This window comes from Schistocerca piceifrons, chromosome 2 (genome assembly GCF_021461385.2).
Source record: "Schistocerca piceifrons isolate TAMUIC-IGC-003096 chromosome 2, iqSchPice1.1, whole genome shotgun sequence".
In the NCBI taxonomy this organism is placed as follows: Eukaryota; Metazoa; Arthropoda; class Insecta; order Orthoptera; family Acrididae; genus Schistocerca; species Schistocerca piceifrons.
This window is the reverse complement of record NC_060139.1, coordinates 548,823,296-548,846,131: the sequence shown is the minus strand read 5'-3', so window position 1 is coordinate 548,846,131 and position 22,836 is coordinate 548,823,296.

Genomic DNA, 22,836 nt, shown 5'->3' with positions numbered 1-22,836 from the left:
TGTGCACATGAGTTCTTTACATAAATACAAATGGAAAGCTAGTTTCACATCATGTGAAAAGTATTCTGGAATTAAAAAATGAGGGTTGTTTATGACTTATGTTCAAATATTAGATAAACTAGAGCAGAGATCTTTTTGCACTCAATAAAATTGAAATGAAATTAATGACAGTATAATAAAGCAGCATAATAAACTGATTTTAAAATAACCAGATAAATGAAGTAAGAAGTCTGTAAATGTGGCAGTGTGACATCTGTGGTTAACATTTCATGTCATGCATATCCTAACAATGATATATTGGTACATTTCAACACCTCCCTCTCCCCCCAGAGTATTGACCTGTTGTTTCAGTTTGTAGTTCACTTGACGGATGATACTGTCCAAGGAAAGATGAAGAGCGGATATCTACAGGATGTTGTAGGAGAGAAGTCTGGTGGAGTGGAAATTGGCTGATGAGGCATATAGGTCGCAGATTACGCGGGTAAGAGCAAGAGATTTCTGTATTTGAAACTGTAAAAGAGTCTAGTGCAGAGTAGGATTACATCGAGTAACAGGGACTTTTAGACTGCAACAAAATGCCAGACTTTACCTCAAAAATCTATCCCACCTTCTCCTAAACTACCTGAACAGTTGTGTTTCCCTTCCCGTCCCACTGCAGCTCCCTAAACAGCCACACCATCAACCACCACTCCTCTCCTACAAACTGAGCTTGGCCAACCTCCTTAACATTTCACAGCCTTCACCACTGCCTACAAGACCAAAAAAACTCATAACCACAAGAACCAGTCACAACAGTACAGTATTCTCAACCTCTTCTCTAAAGCACTCTCCCCTCCTGAGTTAACTGTGTTATCCAAGGGTCTTACTTTCAGCCCTAAGCATACTGATTTTATGTAGGACCTACTTTCCTTCAAACATAATGTCAGTTGGAAATATCACTTTGCAACCTAATCCCAAGACCTTTCCAACAAGAAACCTGACACTGAACCATGCCTTGAACAGTTCCAACTGTGAACCCAACTTGATCCACCACCACTACCTAAAAATCATCCCTTACAAGCCTTCCAAGAATTGCTCACATCCAGCATTGCTTTACAACCTTTCCTCAGGTCCCTACAACATGACCCTAACATGTCTTCTACAGTACTCCAGGCTCTACGTTCCCTAAAAGCTGATGACTCCATCATTACCCTCCCAGCAGGCAAAGGATCCACCACTGTGGTACTTGACCAAAAGGTCTGACACCCTACCACCAGTGTCTGACATCAAGATCTTATCACTGTGATTCAAACTGACCTGCAGTCCCTCCTTAACACCTCAAGCCCCTAACTCCTCAATCCATAGAACATCTCACCCCCTCAAATCATGCACCTCCACCTTTTACATTCTTCCTAAGATCCACAAACCCAATCATCCTGGCTGTCTTATAGTTGCTGGCTTCAAAACACCCATGAACATAAATCTGCCTTAGTTGGTCAGTATCTGCAACCCATAGATCAAAGTCTTTTTCTCCTATATCAAACATACCAACCATTTCTTAAATTATCTGAAATCCCTGCCCATCCCACTACCATCACACACGTTGCTTTTCACCATTGATATCACCTCCCTCTATACCAACATCCCCCATGTACATGATCTGTCTGCTGCTGAACACTTCCTCAGTTAGTGCCCACCTGATTTCAAGCCTATGACATCCTTCCTATTCACCTTAGTCAACTTTATACTTACCAACAATTCTTCACCTTTGAGGGGCAAACATATAAACAGATCAGGGATACAACCATGGGAACCAGGATAGCTCCTTCCTATGCCAACCTTTTCATGGGTCCCTTTGAAGGGAACATTCCCTCCCATACAGCCTTGGCGATTGATGCAAACATATTTGTTCAGATGCTAACTCCTTACAACAACACCACCGTTCTCATTCCTGCCTTCATTGGATGTAATTATCCACCAGTCTAGTTCATAAGCAGATTTCCCAGGCCATCACATCCAATTCTAGGACTGCTCATCCCCCTCAAAAAATAACTTTTGAGCACACCACTGGTCACTCAGTATTATGCTGGTCTGGAATGTATTAATCAGCTACTTTGACAAGGGCACGACTTCCTAAAATCATGCCGTGAAATGAGATCCATTCTGTCTGAGATTTTGTCTGCCACACCTAGAATAGCTTTTCATCACCTTCTCAATCTCTGCAATATTCTTGTCAGACCGTATGCTCGTTCTGCCCCCATCTCCCTACCCTGTGGTTCCTACCTGTGTGTCCGTCCCCGCTGCAAAACTTGCCCTATGCGTCCTCCTATCACCATCTATACCAACCCTGTAACTGGCAAGACATATACTACCAAATGGAAGCCACCTGTGAGACGACACGTCATATACCAGCTTTTACGTAAACACTGTTTGACCTTTTACATTGTCATGACTGCCACCAAATTATTGGGTAGGATGAATGGGCATAGCCAAAGGGTGTATACTGCCAGCATGCAACATCCTGTTAAAAAGCATACTCTACAACATGACAGTCCTGACCATAAGTGCCTGTTTCACCACATGCTCCATTTGAATTCTTCCCCATACACTAGATTCCCAGAACTCCGCAGGTGGTAACTAGCGCTACAACATATGCTTGGTTCTCGCCACCCGCCTGACCTTAATTTATGTTAATTTCTTCTTCCCAGCATTCTTCACAATAACTACTCCTTTCTGCACTCTGTTTTAGTTTTCTACATCTTTCATTTTATTACCCGTCTATTTTTTGCCGCCCCCCCCCCCTACCTTCTGTTATATACAATGCATTAGTTTTTCACTCTTATTACCTCGTGCATGATGTTTAAGCAGTAATCTCTGTCTTGCATATTACCTTGTCTTCCACCTTTAAGCTCTCAGGTTTTCAAATATCATCCAGTGTAGCCCCGAACAGTCTTTCCTTCTCATTCTGTTTGTAAGTCTCCCCTGACTTGCAGCTCTGGGTGAACTTTCCGAAATCTGCCCCTTTTCCTAGACCTCTGCAGTCTTTTTCCTTCCATCCTCTTCCTTTACCTTCAACCCTTCTGCCTGAAGAAGAATCCACTGGTTCGAAAAGCTTGCCTAATTATGATCTTTTATGTGTGTATTCTGATGCCATTTGGTGAGTAGAATTTTTTTTATCTACACAATTACCTAATTTTGCCAGAAATTCATACAATTACAAATTGATAGGTTCAGTGTTCTAATTTTATGATTAATAATTGACACCTTTACCATAATAAAATGTGAAATACAAGTGTAGTAAAATACCATAATACACAACAAAACTCTGTATTCATCCTGTTCATTGGCCATTGATCTTACAATATCTAAACAGTGAATGACTCATAAATACATGAAAGTAAGAATGCATGTTTCTGACAAGAGTATTGACTAAATGGCTTCACAAACTGCTGTGACATAAATCACTGAGACAATCTTTTTCGTGTATTATTCAATAAGTCTTTGTATAGATTCTCTATGTGTACCATAAAACATAGATAATTCATATTCTGTCACTAAGATACACTAAAGTGACAGAAGTCATGGTATAGTGATATGCACATGTGCAAGTGGCTGTAGTATTGTATACACAAAGTACAAAAGGGCAGAGCATTGGCAGAGCTGTCATTTGTACTCAGGCAATTCATGTGGAAAGGTTCCAACATGATTGTGGCCACACCATGGGAATTAACATACTTTGAACATGCAATGGTAGTTGGAGCTAGATGCATGGAACATTCCACTTTGGAAATCATTAGGGAAGTCAATGTTCCAGAGACCCATGGTGTCAAGAATGTGCTGAGAATATCAAATTCTAGACATTACCTTTTGTAATCTCCCCGTCCCACAATTTGTTGATGTCACTGCTATTGTTGATGGCAAAGTCTCTTTTTCCAAAAATACGAGAGGAGTAAGATTTTCAATAAACATTTGACTTATCTTCTTTTCCCATAGTTGGTTCCAGTTCTTCATGTCTAGGGGTCTGATACTTGAAGCTGAAATTTTCATGTTTTAAGTTCTCATGGTTCCAATTGACATAATTAACTTTGGAGAATGCCTGTGCAAATTATTTGTTTTCACAATAGTTTATCCTCTCACATATTACTATAGTACACTGTATTTTGAATTTTCTCATTAACAAAGCCAAAATTACATTGTTCTTCCAAAATACAAAAATGCATTCAAATCAGAGGGATGCCAACTACTGCAAAATCAGGTACAAAAAAGTAAATGATGTTTTTCATTGATTTGTCTGCGCCTTACTGTGCATTCATAATTAATTTCTTTGCTGATGCGTATGTTTGGTCTTTGATTCTGTCATTATCATTTTTTCATTTCTTAATAAATTTTAACTTTACCATATCTGGAGGGTCTTTTACCATGTACCTACAGAATTGCCCCCACATTGTATGTTGACACAGTATGGAGATGTACAGCGTATTTGCATGTACATAACTTAAATTTACATTTTCCAAAAGGGGTCAATGCCCTTTATTTGTCGGCTTCTCTTTTATTTAATTGAATGGATATGTCAGCTTATCCTATGTATGTTAGACTTCTACAAGAAATTAAAAGATTATATACATAATATGATAGTTCATTACATATTTGAATTTAGTGCACTGACAATAATGTGCAGTTTGCTTCAGCCTCGCTGCCAGGTTTTGCACTTGCGCACTAGTAGGTTTGGCAGCTAAGCAGGAGCCCCTAATGGTCAACATGCAAGTTGCTACCTTCGTACATGTGTGCACTGATTTCTTAGTGGTAATTTCACATTGAGAATCGCACTTTCACCTGAATATTACATACAAAAGAATTGCCGTCGTGGCGTTTGTCTTCATTCTGAGTGCAGTGTGTGTGCTTGTTGTTCAAAATCCGATGCTGTGGCAGAAGATCTCCATTCCTACAGCTCAGGTGTCTTTATTACCCATCGTACATGTGTTTTCAGTATAGAGAAACCTGGCCAACAGCATCCATCGATGGGGTAAGTACTGGCTCGAACAACTATAGTTCACTAATTAATGTATCAGGTGTGGTGAGACACAATACTCACAAATTACTTCTTTGCATATGTATGTTAATGTCACCATACTTCATCATCCACTTTGTTGAAAGACTCATATTGCCATCCAAAACATTGAATAAATTGCTTGTCTTTTAAGTTCACTCCTTTACATGGAGTTTGGTTTCCAATGAAAATTCATACAAGTTTTGGATTACAACAATATATAACAGGATAGCTTATACCTATGTCTGACATTCCATCCATTGCTTATACCACCAACATAAATTTCTTAAGTTTTAAAACATCATAAATTTTTAATTAACTGTTTTCTGTTACTACAGTTTGTTCGTTAGTTTTAACTTCTTTGTTCACATCACATATACAAACTAATTACATTATACACCATTATGGTAAAATACATGTATATGATATATTTACACTTCATTTTATAGATAAAGTGGCACTTGCAACTTACGTCCTCAACTATTTGCTGGATGTATTCCAATCTCTGTCTTCCTCTACAGTTTTTGCCCTCTACAGCTCCCTCTAGTACCATGGAAGTCATTCCCTCATGTCTTAACAGATGTCCTATCATACTGTCCCTTCTTGTTATCAGTGTTTTCCACATATTCCTTTCCTCTCTGATTCTGCGCAGAACCTCCTCATTCGTTACCTTATCAGTCCACCTAATTTTCAACATTTGTCTGTAGCACCACATCTCCAGTGCTTTGATTCTCTTCTGTTCCAGTTTTTCCACAGTCCATGTTTCATTACCATACAATGCTGTACTCCAGTCATACATTCGCAGAAATTTCTTCCTCAAATTATGACCGATCTTTGATATTGGTAGACTTCTATTGGCCAGGAATGGCCTTTATGCCATTGCTAGTCTGCTTTTGATGTCCTCCTTGCTCCATCTGTCATTGGTTATTTTACTGCCTAGGTAGCAGAATTCCTCAACTTCATATACTTCATGACCATCAATTCTGATGTTAATTTTCTCATTGTTCTCATTTCTACTACTTCTCATTACCTTCGTCTTTCTTACATACTCTGTACTCATTAGACTGTTCATTCCTTTCAGCAGATCATGTAATTCTTCTTCACTTTCACTCAGGATAGCAATGTCATCAGCAAATTGTGTCATTGATATCCTTTTACCTTGAATTTTAATTCCACTCCTGAACCTTTCTTTTATTTCCATCATTGCTTCCTCAGTGTACAGATTTAACAGTAGGGCCACATGCTACATCCTTGTCTTATAACCTTTTTAATGTGAGCACTTCATTCTTGGTCATCCACTCTTATTATTCCCTCTTGGCTGTTGTACATATTGTATATGACCTGTCTCTCCCTATAGTTTACCCCTACTTTTCTCAAAATTTTGAACTTGTTGCACTATTTTACATTGTCTAACGCTTTCTCCATGTCGACAAATCCTATGATCATGTCTTGATTTTTCTTTAGTCTTGCTTCCATTACTAACCACAATGTCAGAATTGCCTCTCTCATGCCTTTACCTTTCCTAAAGCCAAACTCCCCCCCCCCCCCTCCCTCCCCCCATGAACCATGGACCTTGCTGTTGGTGGGGAGGCTTGCATGCCTCAACGATACAGATAGCCGTACCATAGGTGCACTCACAACAGAGGGGTATCTGATGAGAGGCCAGACAAACGTGTGATTCCTTAAGAGGGGCAGCAACCTTTTCAGTAGTTGCAGGGGCAACAGTCTGGATGATTGACTGATCTGGCCCTGTAACACTAACCAAAACGGCCTTGCTGTTGTGGTACTGCGAACGGCTGAAAGCAAGGGGAAACTACAGCCATAATTTTTCCCGAGGGCATGCAGCTTTACTGTATGATTAAATGATGATGGCGTCCTCTTGGGTAAAATATTCCGGAGGTAAAATAGTCCCCCATTCGGATCTCTGGGCGGGGACTACTCAAGAGGACATCGTTATCAGGAGAAAGAAAACTGGCATTCTACGGATCGGAGCGTGGAATGTCAGATCCCTAATCGGGCAGGTAGATTAGAAAATTTAAAAAGGGAAATGGATAGGTTAAAGTTAGATATAGTGGGAATTAGTGAAGTTCGCTGGCAGGAGGAACACGAGTTTTGATCAGGTGAATACAGAGTTATAAATACAAAATCAAATGCAGGAGTAGGTTTAGTAATGAATAAAAAAATAGGAGTGTGGGTAAGCTACTACAAAAAACATAGTGAACCCATTATTGTGGCCAAGATAGACACGAAGCCCATGCCTACTACAGTAGTACAAGTTTATATGCCAACTAGCTCTGCAGATGATGAAGAAATTGATGAAATGTATGATGAGATAAAAGAAATTATTCAGATAGTGAAGGAAGACGAACATTTAATAGTCATCGGTGACTAGAATTCGACAGTAGGAAAAGGGAGAGAAGGAAACGTAGTAGGTGAATATGGATTGGGGCTAAGAAATGAAAGAAGAAGCCGCCTGGTAGAATTTTGCATAGAGCATAACTTAATCATAGCTAACACTTGGTTCAAGAATCATGAAAGAAGGTTGTATACATGGAAGAACCCTGGAGATACTAAAAGATTTCAGATAGATTATGTAATGGTAAGACAGATATTTAGGAACCAGATTTTGAATTGTAAGGCATTTCCAGGAGCAGATGTGGACTCTGACCACAATCTATTGGTTATGAACTGTAGATTAAAACTGAAGAAACTGCAAAAAGGTGGGAATTTAACGAGATGAGACCTGGATAAACTGAAAGAACCAAAGGTTGTACAGAGTTTCAGGGAGAGCATAAGGGAACAATTGACAGGAATGGGGGAAAGAAATACAGTAGAAGAATAATGGGTAGCTTTGAGGAATGAAATAGTGAAGGCAGCAGAGGATCAAGTAGGTAAAAAGACGAGGGCTAGTAGAAATCCTTGGGTAACAGAAGAGATACTGAATTTAATTGATGAAAGGAGAAAATACACAAATGCAGTAAGTGAAACAGGCAAAAAGGAATACAAAACGTCTCATAAATGAGATTGACAGGAAGTGCAAAATGGCTAAGCAGGGATGGCTAGATGACAAATGTAAGGATGTAGAGGCACATACCACTAGGGGTAAGATAGATACTGCCTACAGGAAAATTAAAGAGCCCTTTGGAGAAAAGAGAACCACTTGCATGAATATCAAGAGCTCAGATGGAAACCCAGTTCTAAGCAAAGAAGGGAAAGCTCAAAGGTGGAAGGAGTATATAGAGGGTCTATACAAGGGCGATGTTCTTGAGGACAATATTATGGAAATGGAAGAGGAGGTAGATGAAGATGAAATGGGAGATATGATTCTGTGTGAAGAGTTTGACAGAGCACTGAAAGACCTAAGTCAAAACAAGGCCCCGGGAGTAGACAACATTCCATTAGAACTACTGACAGCCTTGGGAGAGCCAGGCCTACCAAAACTCTACCATCTGGTGAGCAAGATGTATGAGACAAGCGAAATTCCCTCCGACTTCAAGAAGAATATAATAATTCCAATCCCAAAGAAAGCAGGTGTTGACAGATGTGAAAATTACCAAACTATCAGTTTAATAAGTCACAGCTGCAAAATACTATCGCGAATTCTTTACAGACAAATGGAAAAACTGGTAGAAGCCGACCTCGGGGAACATCAGTTTGGATTCCGTAGAAATGTTGGAACACGTGAGGCAATACTGACCCTACAACTTATCTTAGAAGAAAGATTAAGGAAAGGCAAACCTACATTTCTAGCATTTGTAGACGTAGAGAAAGCTTTTGACAATGTTGACTGGAATACTCTCTTTCAAATTCTGGCAGGGGTAAAATACAGGGAGCGAAAAGCTATTTACAATGAGAAGGGAGTGAGACAGGGTTGTAGCCTCTCCCCGATGCTATTCAATCTGTATATTGAGCAAGCAGTAAAGGAAACATAAGAAAAGTTTGGAGTAGGTATTAAAATCCATGGAGAAGAAATAAAAACTTTGAGGATTGCCGATGACATTGTAATTCTGTCAGAGACAGCAAAGGACTTGGAAGAGCAGTTGAACAGAATGGACAGTGTCTTGAAAGGAGGGTATAAGATGAACATCAACAAAAGCAAAACGATGGTAATGGAATGTAGTCGAATTAAAACAGGTGATGCTGAAGGAATTAGATTAGGAAATGAGTCACTTAAAGTGGTAAAGGAGTTTTGCTATTTGGGGAGCAAAATAACTGATGATGGCCAAAGTAGAGAGGATATAAAATGTAGACTGGCAATGCCAAGGAAAGCGTTACTGAAGAAGACAAATTTGTTAACATCGAGTATTGATTTAAGTGTCAGGAAGTCGTTTCTGAAAGTATTTGTATGGAGTGTAGCCATATATGGAAGTGAAACATGGGTGATAAATAGATTAGACAAGAAGAGAATAGAAGCTTTCAAAATGTGGTGCTACAGAAGAATGCTGAAGATTAGATGGGTAGATCACATAACTAATGAGGAGGTATTGAATAGAATTGGGGAAAAGAGGAGTTTGTGGCACAACTTGACTAGAAGAAGGGATCAGTTGGTAGGACATGTTCTGAGGCATCAAGAGATCACCAATTTGGTACTGGAGGGCAGCGTGGAGGGTAAAAATCGTAGAGGGAGACCAAGAGATGAATACACGAAGCAGATTCAGAGGGATGTAGGCTGCAATAGGTACTGGGAGATGAAGAAGCTTGCACATGATAGAGTAGCAGGGAGAGCTGCATCAAACAAGTCTCAGGACTGAAGACCACAACAACAACAGCAACAACAACAAAGCCAAACTGATCGTCATCAAGCACACCCTCAATTTTCTTTTCCATTTTTATGTATACTATTCTTGTAAACAACTTGGGTGCATGAGCTGTTAAGCTGATTGTGCATCAGTTCTCGCACTTGTCAGCTCTTGCCGTCTTCAGAATTGTGTGGCTGATGCTTTTCTGAAAGTCAGATGGTATGCCACCAGGCTCATACATACTAAACACAAACGTGAATAGTCATTTTGTTGCCACTTCTCCCAATAGTTTTAGAAATTCTGATGGAATGTTATCCATCCCTTCTGTCTTATTTGATCTTAAGTCCTCCAAAGATCTTCTAAATACTGATACTGGAACCCCTATCTCTTTGAAATTGACTCCTGTTTCTTCTTCTATCACACCAGACAAATCATCCTCCTCATAGAGGCTTTTAATATATTCTTTCCACCTATCCGCATTTAATAGTGGAATTCCTTTTGCACTCTTAATGTTATCACCCTTGCTTTTAATGTCACCAAAGGTTGTTTTAACTTTCCTGTATACTAAGTCTATCCTTCCAACAATCATTTGTTTTTCAATGTCTTCACACTTTTCCTGCAGCCATTTTGTCTTAGCTTCCTTGCACTTCCTATTTATTTCATTCCTCAACGACTTGTATTTCTCTATTCCTGAGTTTCCCAGAATATTATATTTTTGTACTTCCTCCTTTCATCGATCAACTGAAGTATTTCTTCTGTTACCTGTGGTTTCTTCCCAGTTATCTTCTTTGTACCTATGTTTTCCTTCCCAACTTCTGTGATGGCCCTCTTTAGAGATGTCCATTCCTCTTCAACTGTACTGCCTACAGAGCTATTCCTTATGCTGTATCTATAGCCTTAGAGAACTTCAACCATATCTCATCATTCCTTAGTGCTTCCGTGCCCCACTTCTTTGTGTATTGATTCTTCTTGACTAATGTCTTAAATTTCAGCCAACTCTTCATCACTACTGTATTGTGATCTGAGTCTATGTCTGCTCATGGGTACACCTTACAATCTAGTATCTGATTTCAGAATCTCTGTCTGACCATGATGTAATCAAACTGAAATCTTCCCATATCCACCAGCCTTTTGCAAGTGTACTTCCTCCTCTTATGATTCTTGAACAGAGTATTCACTATTACTAGCTGAAACTTGTTACAGAACTCAATTTGTCTTTCTTCTCTCTCATTCCTTGTCCCAAGCCCATATTCTCCTGTATAATTCATTTATTCTATTACCATTTATGATCATTTACCCTACAAAGAAAATTATTTGACATTTTTTCATTTTTTATTGTTTCTTCTTAGCTTACAAGCCTCGTATATTTCTTCATAATGGTTCCTTTTGCTTGTAAATATGATGTATATAGCTTAATATTTAATTAAATCTCTGTGTACATATATCAATATGTTCCTTAGTTCTTAGGCAGTAGATGTAATTGCTTAGTATTTCCATTTACTTTGTTTTTAAGTTAGGTACTTGTACATATCGTATTCCTATTTGGTTGCACCTTCTGCCAATCTGTCGTGCATACTCACAGGTCACTGCCTCCTCTCCTATTACTGATGTCAGCATGTATTGTTGAGCATGCACAGCTGAACCATAAGCTAATTCCATTTATACTTTTGCTCCACGTGAAGCGGTGTACTACTTCTCATTCTTGTTGATTTTAAGCATATGTGCACAAATCAAAAGAGTTACTTGTGCCTATACACATTCCTTTATCCTAAAAGAATTGCACTTAAAGTTATGTACATTATGCACAATTATCTTGTGGTAGAAAGAAAAATGTTACCCCGCTTCATCATTCTATAAAAGCTTTTATATCTTTGTGAGGGTGGAGACCTTTCTCTCTCCCTGTTTTATTATAGACTAATCTGTACGTTCCAGGGTAAGGTATTTTGGAAATTAAATATGGTCCTGAATAAAGTAATTGCCACTTCTTATTCAGTTTGCCCATTTTTGTTGATCTAGGGTGCATCCGTAAGAGGACTCATTCCCCTTCAAAAAATTGTGTTACATGTTTCAGTTTCTTATTATGAATTTTCTTTCTATACTCAGTCCTGTTTTTGATGGGAATATGGCTTGTTTGATTTTGTCTTGTTGTCTCCACACTTCATGTGTGTGTCTTATAAATTCATAAATATAATCTTCAGGAATACACAAACACCACTGATCAGATTTTTCATGTTTCCTATGAAACAAAATGCCTTTGTTCTCCTGATACCATTTACTTACCTTTCCACCTTTATGTTGCTTCACGTTCTGCAGGACTTTACTTCATCTGCAATCTTGCTGTTGTATAATTTTCATTTACTTCTGAAACTTACGGTAATCAGACTCCTGTGTTGTATGTTGCATTGAGAATGTTTTGATTTCTGCATCTTACTCTGTTAATTCACTAAATTTCTGTAAACCTTGTGGTAACATAGACAAGGTGTCTGCAATAACATTTTGACTTCCTTTAGTACAAATGATCTCAAAACTGAATTATTGTAAATAGACACCACCTAGCTAATCTATGGTGCAGTAGTTTACATGTTAAAAGAAATGACAATGACTGATGGTCACAGTAGACTTTGGTATTCTCACCCCACACTTTTTAAATGCCCATATTACAGCTAAGCTTTCCAGTTCTGACACAGAGTAAGATCTTTCTGCTTCTGATAATGTTGGACTAGCAAAACTGATGACCTTGGGTACTTCTTTATCTTCTTCTTCTCGCATCTGGAACAAGCATGCCCCCAGCCCTGAGATGAGGCATCAGTGCATAGGCAAAAATCATTGGACATGTGAGGGTGGCTAAGAATGTTTGCATTGAGTAATGCTTGCTTAATGTTATTAAAGTCCTCCTGAGACTTATCATCCCCTAACAAAGGCCCATTTTTTCATAGCAAGTCGAGTAATGCATCACTGTTCTTCAGTGCTGTGGTACGAATTTATGAAAAATGGATGTTAGTCATGCATAAGCTTTTAGTTCTTTTTTATTCCTAGGAGCTGGACAGTTGCATATAGCATCAAGTTTTTTTCAGATCAGGTAATATACCTTGTTCTGACACAACATGTCCTAAAGATTTGACCTGTCCCTTACCAAAACTATACTTTTTTAAACTGGCTGTTATTCCGTATTCTGCAAATCGTTGAAGTACCTGTTCAATCAGCTTGATATGCACTAACCATGTGGGTGTGCCTGTTAGCTTGTTGTCTACATAAACAGTGACTTTACTAAGCAATTTTGGTCCTAAGACCTTGTCCAGTGCAGATATAAACACGCCTCTGCTAATATTCAGTCGAAAAGGTACAACACAGAATTCGTAACTTCTGCCACCACAAACAAATGCTGTATATTTTCGACTTTCTTCGTGGAGCTTTATTTGCCAGTAGGACATCTTGAGATTGAGTATACTGAAGTATTTTGAATTGTAAAACTTTCAAAGCAGTTCATCCAAGTAGTCTGGTCTTAAGTGTACTAGTACTAAAATCTTATTGATACCTCTAACATCGAGAACTAATCTTACAGATCCATCTAGTTTACTTACTGGTATTGTAGGAATAGAATAGGGTGAAAATGAAGGTTGTATAATTCCCCATTTAATCACATGATTGATCTCTTTCCTTACTGCCTCTCATTTTGCCAATGGAGTAGATATGACATTACACAAAATTTTTCATGTGGATAAAACATCAAATTTATGTTCATAGTCTTTAATTACTGCTGGCTCCTTTCTGAAAATATTTGCATACTTAAATAACAAGTTAGAAAGTTCTGTTGTAGCATATCATGTAGTATCTGTGAGTCACATAGTTTCTGCTCAACCATTTCGTAACTAACATCAGTGTTTGATTCTTGTTCAGTACCAAATTTGTCTGTGAAATATACAGTTGGAAAGGAATATTGTACTATTACTTTTGACTCTGGTTTATTTTTGTTATTTTTGTCAGGTGTTTTGACTAAATCAGTTGAAAAAATCTGATCCTTTACATAAATGTGGCATTTTCCATTACCTACGTCAATCTGTGTTTTGTATGTTCTAAACACGTCCATGTCAGTAAGACAATTAACTATAAGTTTGTCAATTATAATAAAATTGCACTTCACTGTAAAATGTTCAATTAGTGATAGAATAAGTGCCTGATATTTTACCAATTTAGTCTTACTGCCAGCAGCAACCTTGCAACTTTGGACAGGAAATGTTGGAACTTTGCCTCTCTTCTTCAATTCACAGAAAAATGTATTTGACATTAGGTTAGTAGTTGAACCTGTATCTAAAATTAGCTCTGTGTCAATGTTAAATATTTTCACTGTAATGATTGCTTGTACTTTTTCTTCCTCATTATTATTTGTTGTATCTAACACATGGTGATACAGATAATCCTTGATGTCACCTTTTCTGTCAAACCTAATGAAACATGTTTGTAGTTTTGCTTTGCCCCCATTCCTTGAGATGTCAATAACCTGGTGCTTAACTACAACCAGTTGGGGTTTTCCGACAGCATAATGTGACTTAATTCATTACTTGGAGTAATTTCAGTTAGTTGCACAGTATGGGTACTTTGCCAGTTTGTGTCGTTAGCTGCTCACGACATTCCTTCATGAGTGCTCATGTTCTTATTAATAAAAGCCACTGTGTCATTATTTTGTTGCCCAAACATTGGCTTTGGTACAGCATAAGGCATGGCATTGTTGCCGTGCATCAGCCACCGCTGCGGCTGACTGTTTCTATTTATGTTTAGCTTATGGCCTTGTGATGGTGGATTGTAATTTGTTTGTGCATTGAAATTAGTCCTGTTGTTTTGAAAATTTCTTTTAAATCATTTGTTTTTTTCCGTTCCCGTAACCGTACTCATTACCTCTGGGTATGTAACTGTACTGTTGTGTGTGCCATCCTTGCTGTGTGTTTAGATCATGTTTCACTGACTGGTTTACATAACTGTGTTGTTGCTGTGCCTGAATTCTGTTGTTCTATACATTACAGGTCTTTCCTCACAAATTAATTTGACAGAATCAAGCACTGACAGAAAGTAATCAGTGTTGTGCTCTGACATTGTGACTAATTTTCTCTAATGTGCGATGGTAACTGACTTCTCAAAAATTTATAGTATGTCTACCTTTGATATTGGGTTCATCCAGTAGCATGCCTTGTTCAGGTATTTTTCAAAGTATCTGCATAGACTACCGTATTTGCCATTGAGTGGTGTGAGGTTGAAAACCTCATGTCTGAGTCTTTTTTGTACTGTGGGAAGGATCCATATGGCACAGACTGCGAAGCAGTCATTGAAATGAAGGATATCATGTTTGGCAGCGAGTTCATAGTCTTTAATTACTGCTGGCTCCTTTCTGAAAATATTTGCATACTTAAATAACAAGTTAGAAAGTTCTCTCCTTCCCTCTTTCCTGATGAAGCAGATGTGATGACGATGGGTGGCTAGGCTGTATGGAAGGGACTTCTTGGTACGGAATGGGTGGCAGCTGTTGAAGGGGAGGTATTGCTGGTGGTTAGTACATTTGATATGGATGGAATTACTGATGTAGCCATCTTTGAGGTGGAGGTCAACATCTAGATGGCTTATTGGGTTAAGCAGGACCAGGTGAAGCAAATGGGGTACAAGTTGTTTTGATTCTGGAGGAATAAGGATAGGGTGTCCTCACCTTCGATCCATTTTGTCTGCTTGTGTCTGTGTATGTGCAGATGGATATGTATGTGTATGCGAGTGTATACCTGTCCTTTTCTCCCCCTAAGGTAAGTCTTTCCGCTCCCGGGATTGGAATGACTCCTTACCCTCTCCCTTAAAACCCACATCCTTTCATCTTTCCCTCTCCTTCCCTCTTTCCTGATGAAGCAGCCGTTGGTTGCGAAAGCTAGAATTTTGTGTGTATGTTTGTGTTTGTTTGTGTGTCTATCAACATGCCAGCGCTTTCGTTTGGTAAGTCACATCTTCTTTGTTTTTATATATACACAGACACAGAAACAAGCAGACATTTATAAAGGCAAACTCTTTGCCTTTACAAATGTCTGCTTGTGTCTGTGTATGTGCGGATGGATATGTGTGTGTATGCGAGTGTATACCTGTCCTTTTTTCCCCCCTAAGGTAAGTCTTTCCGCTCCCGGGATTGGAATGACTCCTTACCCTCTGCCTTAAAACCCACATCCTTTCATCTTTCCCTCTCCTTCCCTCTTTCCTGATGAAGCAGCCATTGGTTGCGAAAGCTAGAATTTTGTGTGTATGTTTGTGTTTTTTTGTGTGTCTATCAACCTGCCAGCGCTTTCGTTTGGTAAGTCACATCTTCTTTGTTTTTATATATATTTTTCCCACGTGGAATGTTTCCCTCTATTAGTCTGTCGGACATTTTATTTCATCTGGTAATTTGTTGAAAATTTTTATAGCAGCATATTTTACCCCTTTCTGTGACAAAGATAGGTTAATAGTGTAAGTCTTTCTTTCTTCTGGTATTATAATCATGAATGTCACTGTTTTTAAACTGGTCCATGTTGTTGAGAACAAATTTCATTACTGAGTAGATGTAGTGTGAGGCTGTTGTAAGAATTTCCAATCTTGTAAAAAGATGCCTACAAGATGTGCGACTATGAACCCCACACATTATTCTAACCACTTTCTTTTGAGCAGTGAATACTTTTTGTCTAAATGTTGAGTTATATCCTCAAAATTGGCAATTATTTTGATTGCAAAAGTTGCTGTACCTAATTGCTTTAGAAGATCCAAAATATGAATTTTCCAATTAAGATTCTCATCTATATGTACACCCGAAAACTTAGTATGCACTACCCTATCTACTGACTTCTGTTGGTGTGTTATATTTATTAAAGCAACTGTACTTTTTGCAGCATAAAATTTGATGTACTGTGTTTTTTCAAAGTTTAGAGCAAGCCCATTTGCAGAAAACCAATTAATGACTTCCAAAGACCTTATTTGTACCATTTTCAATTGGAGTTTATTTTACTGGATTAATAAGATGCTTGTATCATCAGCAACAGCATCAGTTCAACTTTCTGTTTCAGATAGGAAGGGAGGTTCGTCACATATACCAAGAACGGAAGGGGACCCATGATTGAACCCTGTGGAACATCTAATGTAATTTCACCCCAATTAGATGAAGTAGCAAAATTATTTAAATCACTTGACCCATATAAGAAAACTTTTTGCTTCCTGTTCTCGAGGTATGACTTAAACCGCTCATATTCCATTTATACCATAGAATTGTAATTTCTGTAACATAATGTCATGGTTCACACAATCAAATGCTTTGGACAAGTCACAGAAAATTACTATTTGTGACATTTTACTATTTAAAGACACAGTGAAATTGTATATTGATGTTTCAGTGGAACAGCATATTTGTAATCCTAACTGTCATCTACTAAGTATTCCATTACTGTTGAGATGGCTAACAACTCCTGAGTACATTACTTTCTCGAAGATTTTTGAAAATACTGCAAGCAAGGATACTGGCTGATAATCATTGACATCTGTGGTGTCCCACTATTTGTAGAGAGGCCTGACAACGGCATATTTTAACCTGTCTGGGAAAATACCTTGAGTTAGTGTTGCATTATGTATGTGACTCAGAACATCAGCTGTAATTGCTCCACATTGTTTTCATATGTTATTAGAGATGTCCTCTACTCAAACAGAACATTTATTTTTCAAAGATTTAGTAATTTTACTTACTTCACAAGAGGTTGTTAGGGGAAACTTAGCTGGCATACATGTATCAAATTCTAAAGCACAAATCTATTACAAAACATAATTATGTAGTTACATGAAATTGTAAATATATTGTTTCATAGATTTAAACTCAGTCAGTAGACAAGACAGAACATTAGAAATCACATCATCCTACATACTCCATTCCTGACAAACAAAACACAATCATAGTTGTATGAATCTGCAAACATAGTGCATTTTTTCTTCCAGACTAAATATCATTATGCATCCATGTTCAAAAGTCTTATCTTCTATACTAAAAGTTAACATTACCTGAGACTTTACCAATTTACTTTGCTTATTGCTTATCAGTAGCTCCTCTTATCTTTACACATACAATGGACATTTCCTCAAAATTCTTAGTATACTGGATCTTGTCTCTAAATTGTTCAGATATACCACAAATTGAGCTACCTGTATCAATCAATCAGTTACCTTCCCAAAGATTAATCGTAAATGTAATGTAAGGACACCCAATATCTGAATCATCTTCTCTGTTGTCAGACACTTCATGCAAAAGATCACTTTCAGTTTCATCAAATGCTATATCCACACTGTCTTGACAAGGTTTTATCAGCTTTACTGGTATCATAGCATTACTTTGGTTACTTATGTCGTCAGGTAATGATTCAGTTCAATTCAATTCAATTTAGCATCATCTATTTTATCATATACATGATATAGGAATTATCATTTGGAAAGAGAGAGAGACAGAGAGCATGATTTATATTTTTAACAATTAAGGGAAATGACATTTTCTTAATTAAACTTTAACATTTTCTTAATTACACTTTACATGCAAGTTAAAATAACAAAGGTTTATACAAAAAAATCAAAATATGAGCACTACTTGTTTAAATAGCAAATAATTTCATCAACATTACAGAAACTTTGAACTAATAGTAGCCTCTTTAATTCTTTTTAAATATATGTAAGATTTGTGTTTTTTTATTCCTTTTGGTAAGGTATTGAACATTATTTTGGGTACATGCATCACACTATTTTCATACAGGGCTTTTGAATGTATGTTTATATTGAAATCATGACTGTTTCTGGTTTGATAGTTGTGTACTTCACTGTTTAGAGAAGAGAATTCTTGATTTGACTTGAGGAAACATACTGATTTATAGGTGAATAAAATAGGTACTGACAAAATTTTCAACTCCTTTAAGAATCCTCCACACAGATTTCTGTAGACAACACCCTTCAGAATACAAATAGCTATCTTTTGGAGGTTAAACAACTTTTTGTGAAACCTGTATTTCCCCAAAATATAGTACAATATCTGAGAGTACTATGGATGAAAGAGTAATAGGTGCAGTTTTCTTTAAGTTTTCTTAATATATAACAATATTTACTAAGTTTTTTATTCAGTAGTTCAACATGTTTTTCCCATCTTAAGTTGTTGTCCAGCCATAAACCTAAAAGTTTTGTAAAATAAGTTTGTTCTATCAGACATTTTCCAATCTCTACTCTCACGTTATTTTTTACTTTGTTCCTTATGTGCCTAAAATTCATCCAAGTGGTTTTTTGTTATATATAATTAAGTAATTGATCTTGAACTATTCAGCTGCCTCATTTTTAGCTGCAGTTACTTTTTCTTATGGGTCAGCTTTACTAACTTCCTTGATAAAAAGGCTCCTATCATCTGCAAAAAGTACTGATTCTGCTCTTGTTAGATGGTTAGGAAAAACATTAATAAACATTCAGAAGAGCAGAGGGCCTAGAAGAGAACCTTGGGGTACACCACAGTTTACTTTCTGAAATGTCGAGTAATATTTTGTGCCATTATGTATTATTTCAACACCTTGATATCTGTTGTACAGATACTATTGAAACCACCTGTATGCTTTTCCATGGTCTCCATAGCAGTACAGTTCCTCTAGCAAAATATCATGGTTGGTGAGATCAAATGTGTTGGATATATCTAAAAATATTTCACAGTTTAAGTCCTCATTATCCATTGCAGTTAATACATGTTCCAAGAAGTTATATACAGCTGTTCCTGTAGACCTGTTTTTCCTGAACCCATTCTGTGCATTGGTTGGAATTTTACATTTGTTTAGGAAACTCAACAGTCTTGATCACAATGAATGGATTCCATGGCACAACTAACATCACTTGTTACAGAAGGAACACAAAACACATTACTGTCAAATTTAGACTTCCTGCTTATATCTTCTTTCATTTCATTCCACCAATTGGGATACAAATTCTGACTAACTATAGCTAATGTATTCCAGAATGCACATTTATCTATGTTATCATCAATCTGCCCCCCCCATGAACCATGGACCTTGCCGTTGGTGGGGAGGCTTGCGTGCCTCAGCGATACAGATAGCCGTACCGTAGGTGCAACCATAACGGAGGGGTATCTGTTGAGAGGCCAGACAAACGTGTGGTTCCTGAAGAGGGGCAGCAGCCTTTTCAGTAGTTGCAAGGGCAACAGTCTGGATGATTGACTGATCTGGCCTTGTAACAATAACCAAAACGGCCTTGCTGTGCTGGTACTGCGAACGGCTGAAAGCAAGGGGAAACTACAGCCATAATTTTTCCCGAGGGCATGCAGCTTTACTGTATGATTATATGATGATGGTGTCCTCTTGGGTAAAATATTCCGGAGGTAAAATAGTCCCCCATTCGGATCTCCGGAAGGGGACTACTCAAGAGGATGTCGTTATCAGGAGAAAGAAAACTGGCGTTCTACGGATCGGAGCGTGGAATGTCAGATCCCTTAATCGGGCAGGTAGGTTAGAAAATTTAAAAAGGGAAATGGATAGGTGGGAATTAGTGAAGTTCGGTGGCAGGAGGAACAAGACTTCTGGTCAGGTGACTACAGGGTTATAAACACAAAATCAAATAGGGGTAATGCAGGAGTAGGTTTAATAATGAATAGGAAAATAGGAATGCGGGTAAGCTACTACAAACAGCATAGTGAACGCATTATTGTGGCCAAGATAGATACGAAGCCCACGCCTACTACAGTAGTACAAGTTTATATGCCAACTAGCTCTGCAGATGACGAAGAAATTGAAGAAATGTATGATGAAATAAAAGAAATTATTCAGATTGTGAAGGGAGACGAAAATTTAATAGTCATGGGTGACTGGAATTCGAGTGTAGGAAAAGGGAGAGAAGGAAACATAGTAGGTGAATATGGATTGGGGGACAGAAATGAAAGAGGAAGCCGCCTCGTCGAATTTTGCACAGAGCACAACATAATCATAACTAACACTTGGTTTAAGAATCATGAAAGAAGGTTGTATACATGGAAGAACCCTGGAGATACTAAAAGGTATCAGATAGATTATATAATGGTAAGACAGAGATTTAGGAACCAGGTTTTAAATTGTAAGACATTTCCAGGGGCAGATGTGGACTCTGACCACTATCTATTGGTTATGACCTGTAGATTAAAACTGAAGAAACTGCAAAAAGGTGGGAATTTAAGGAGATGGGACCTGGATAAACTAAAAGAACCAGAGGTTGTACAGAGATTCAGGGAGAGCATAAGGGAGCAATTGACAGGAATGGGGGAAATAAATACAGTAGAAGAAGAATGGGTAGCTTTGAGGGATGAAGTAGTGAAGGCAGCAGAGGATCAAGTAGGTAAAAAGACGAGGGCTAGTAGAAATCCTTGGGTAACAGAAGAAATATTGAATTTAATTGATGAAAGGAGAAAATATAAAAATGCAGTAAGTGAAACAGGCAAAAAGGAATACAAACGTCTCAAAAATGAGATCGTCAGGAAGTGCAAAATGGCTAAGCAGGGATGGCTAGAGGACAAATGTAAGGATGTAGAGGCCTATCTCACTAGGGGTAAGATAGATACCGCCTACAGGAAAATTAAAGAGACCTTTGGAGATAAGAGAACGACTTGTATGAATATCAAGAACTCAGATGGAAACCCAGTTCTAAGCAAAGAAGGGAAAGCAGAAAGGTGGAAGGAGTATATAGAGGGTCTATACAAGGGCGATGTACTTGAGGACAATATTATGGAAATGGAAGAGGATGTAGATGAAGATGAAATGGGAGATATGATACTGCGTGAAGAGTTTGACAGAGCACTGAAAGACCTGAGTCGAAGCAAGGCCCCCGGAGTAGACAATATTCCATTGGAACTACTGACGGCCGTGGGAGAGCCAGTCCTGACAAAACTCTACCATCTGGTGAGCAAGATGTATGAAACAGGCGAAATACCCTCAGACTTCAAGAATAATATAATAATTCCAATCCCAAAGAAAGCAGGTGTTGACAGATGTGAAAATTACCGAACTACCAGCTTAATAAGTCACAGCTGCAAAATACTAACATGAATTCTTTACAGACGAATGGAAAAACTAGTAGAAGCCAACCTCGGGGAAGATCAGTTTGGATTCCGTAGAAACACTGGAACACGTGAGGCAATACTGACCTTACGACTTATCTTAGAAGAAAGATTAAGGAAAGGCAAACCTACGTTTCTAGCATTTGTAGACTTAGAGAAAGCTTTTGACAATGTTGACTGGAATACTCTCTTTCAAATTCTAAAGGTGGCAGGGGTAAAATACAGGGAGCGAGAAGCTATTTACAATTTGTACAGAAACCAGATGGCAGTTATAAGAGTCGAGGGACATGAAAGGGAAGCAGTGGTTGGGAAGGGAGTAAGACAGGGTTGTAGCCTCTCCCCGATGTTGTTCAATCTGTATATTGAGCAAGCAGTAAAGGAAACAAAAGAAAAATTCGGAGTAGGTATTAAAATTCATGGAGAAGAAATAAAAACTTTGAGGTTCGCCGATGACATTGTAATTCTGTCAGAGACAGCAAAGGACTTGGAAGAGCAGTTGAATGGAATGGACAGTGTCTTGAAAGGAGGATATAAGATGAACATCAACAAAAGCAAAACAAGGATAATGGAATGTAGTCTAATTAAGTCGGGTGATGCTGAGGGAATTAGATTAGGAAATGAGGCACTTAAAGTAGTAAAGGAGTTTTGCTATTTGGGGAGCAAAATAACTGATGATGGTCGAAGTAGAGAGGATATAAAATGTAGGCTGGCAATGGCAAGGAAAGAGTTTCTGAAGAAGAGAAATTTGTTAACATCCAGTATTGATTTAAGTGTCAGGAAGTCATTTCTCAAAGTATTCGTATGGAGTGTAGCCATGTATGGAAGTGAAACATGGACGATAAATAGTTTGGACAAGAAGAGAATAGAAGCTTTCGAAATGTGGTGCTACAGAAGAATGCTGAAGATTAGATGGGTAGATCACATAACTAATGAGGAAGTATTGAATAGGATTGGGGAGAAGAGAAGTTTGTGGCACA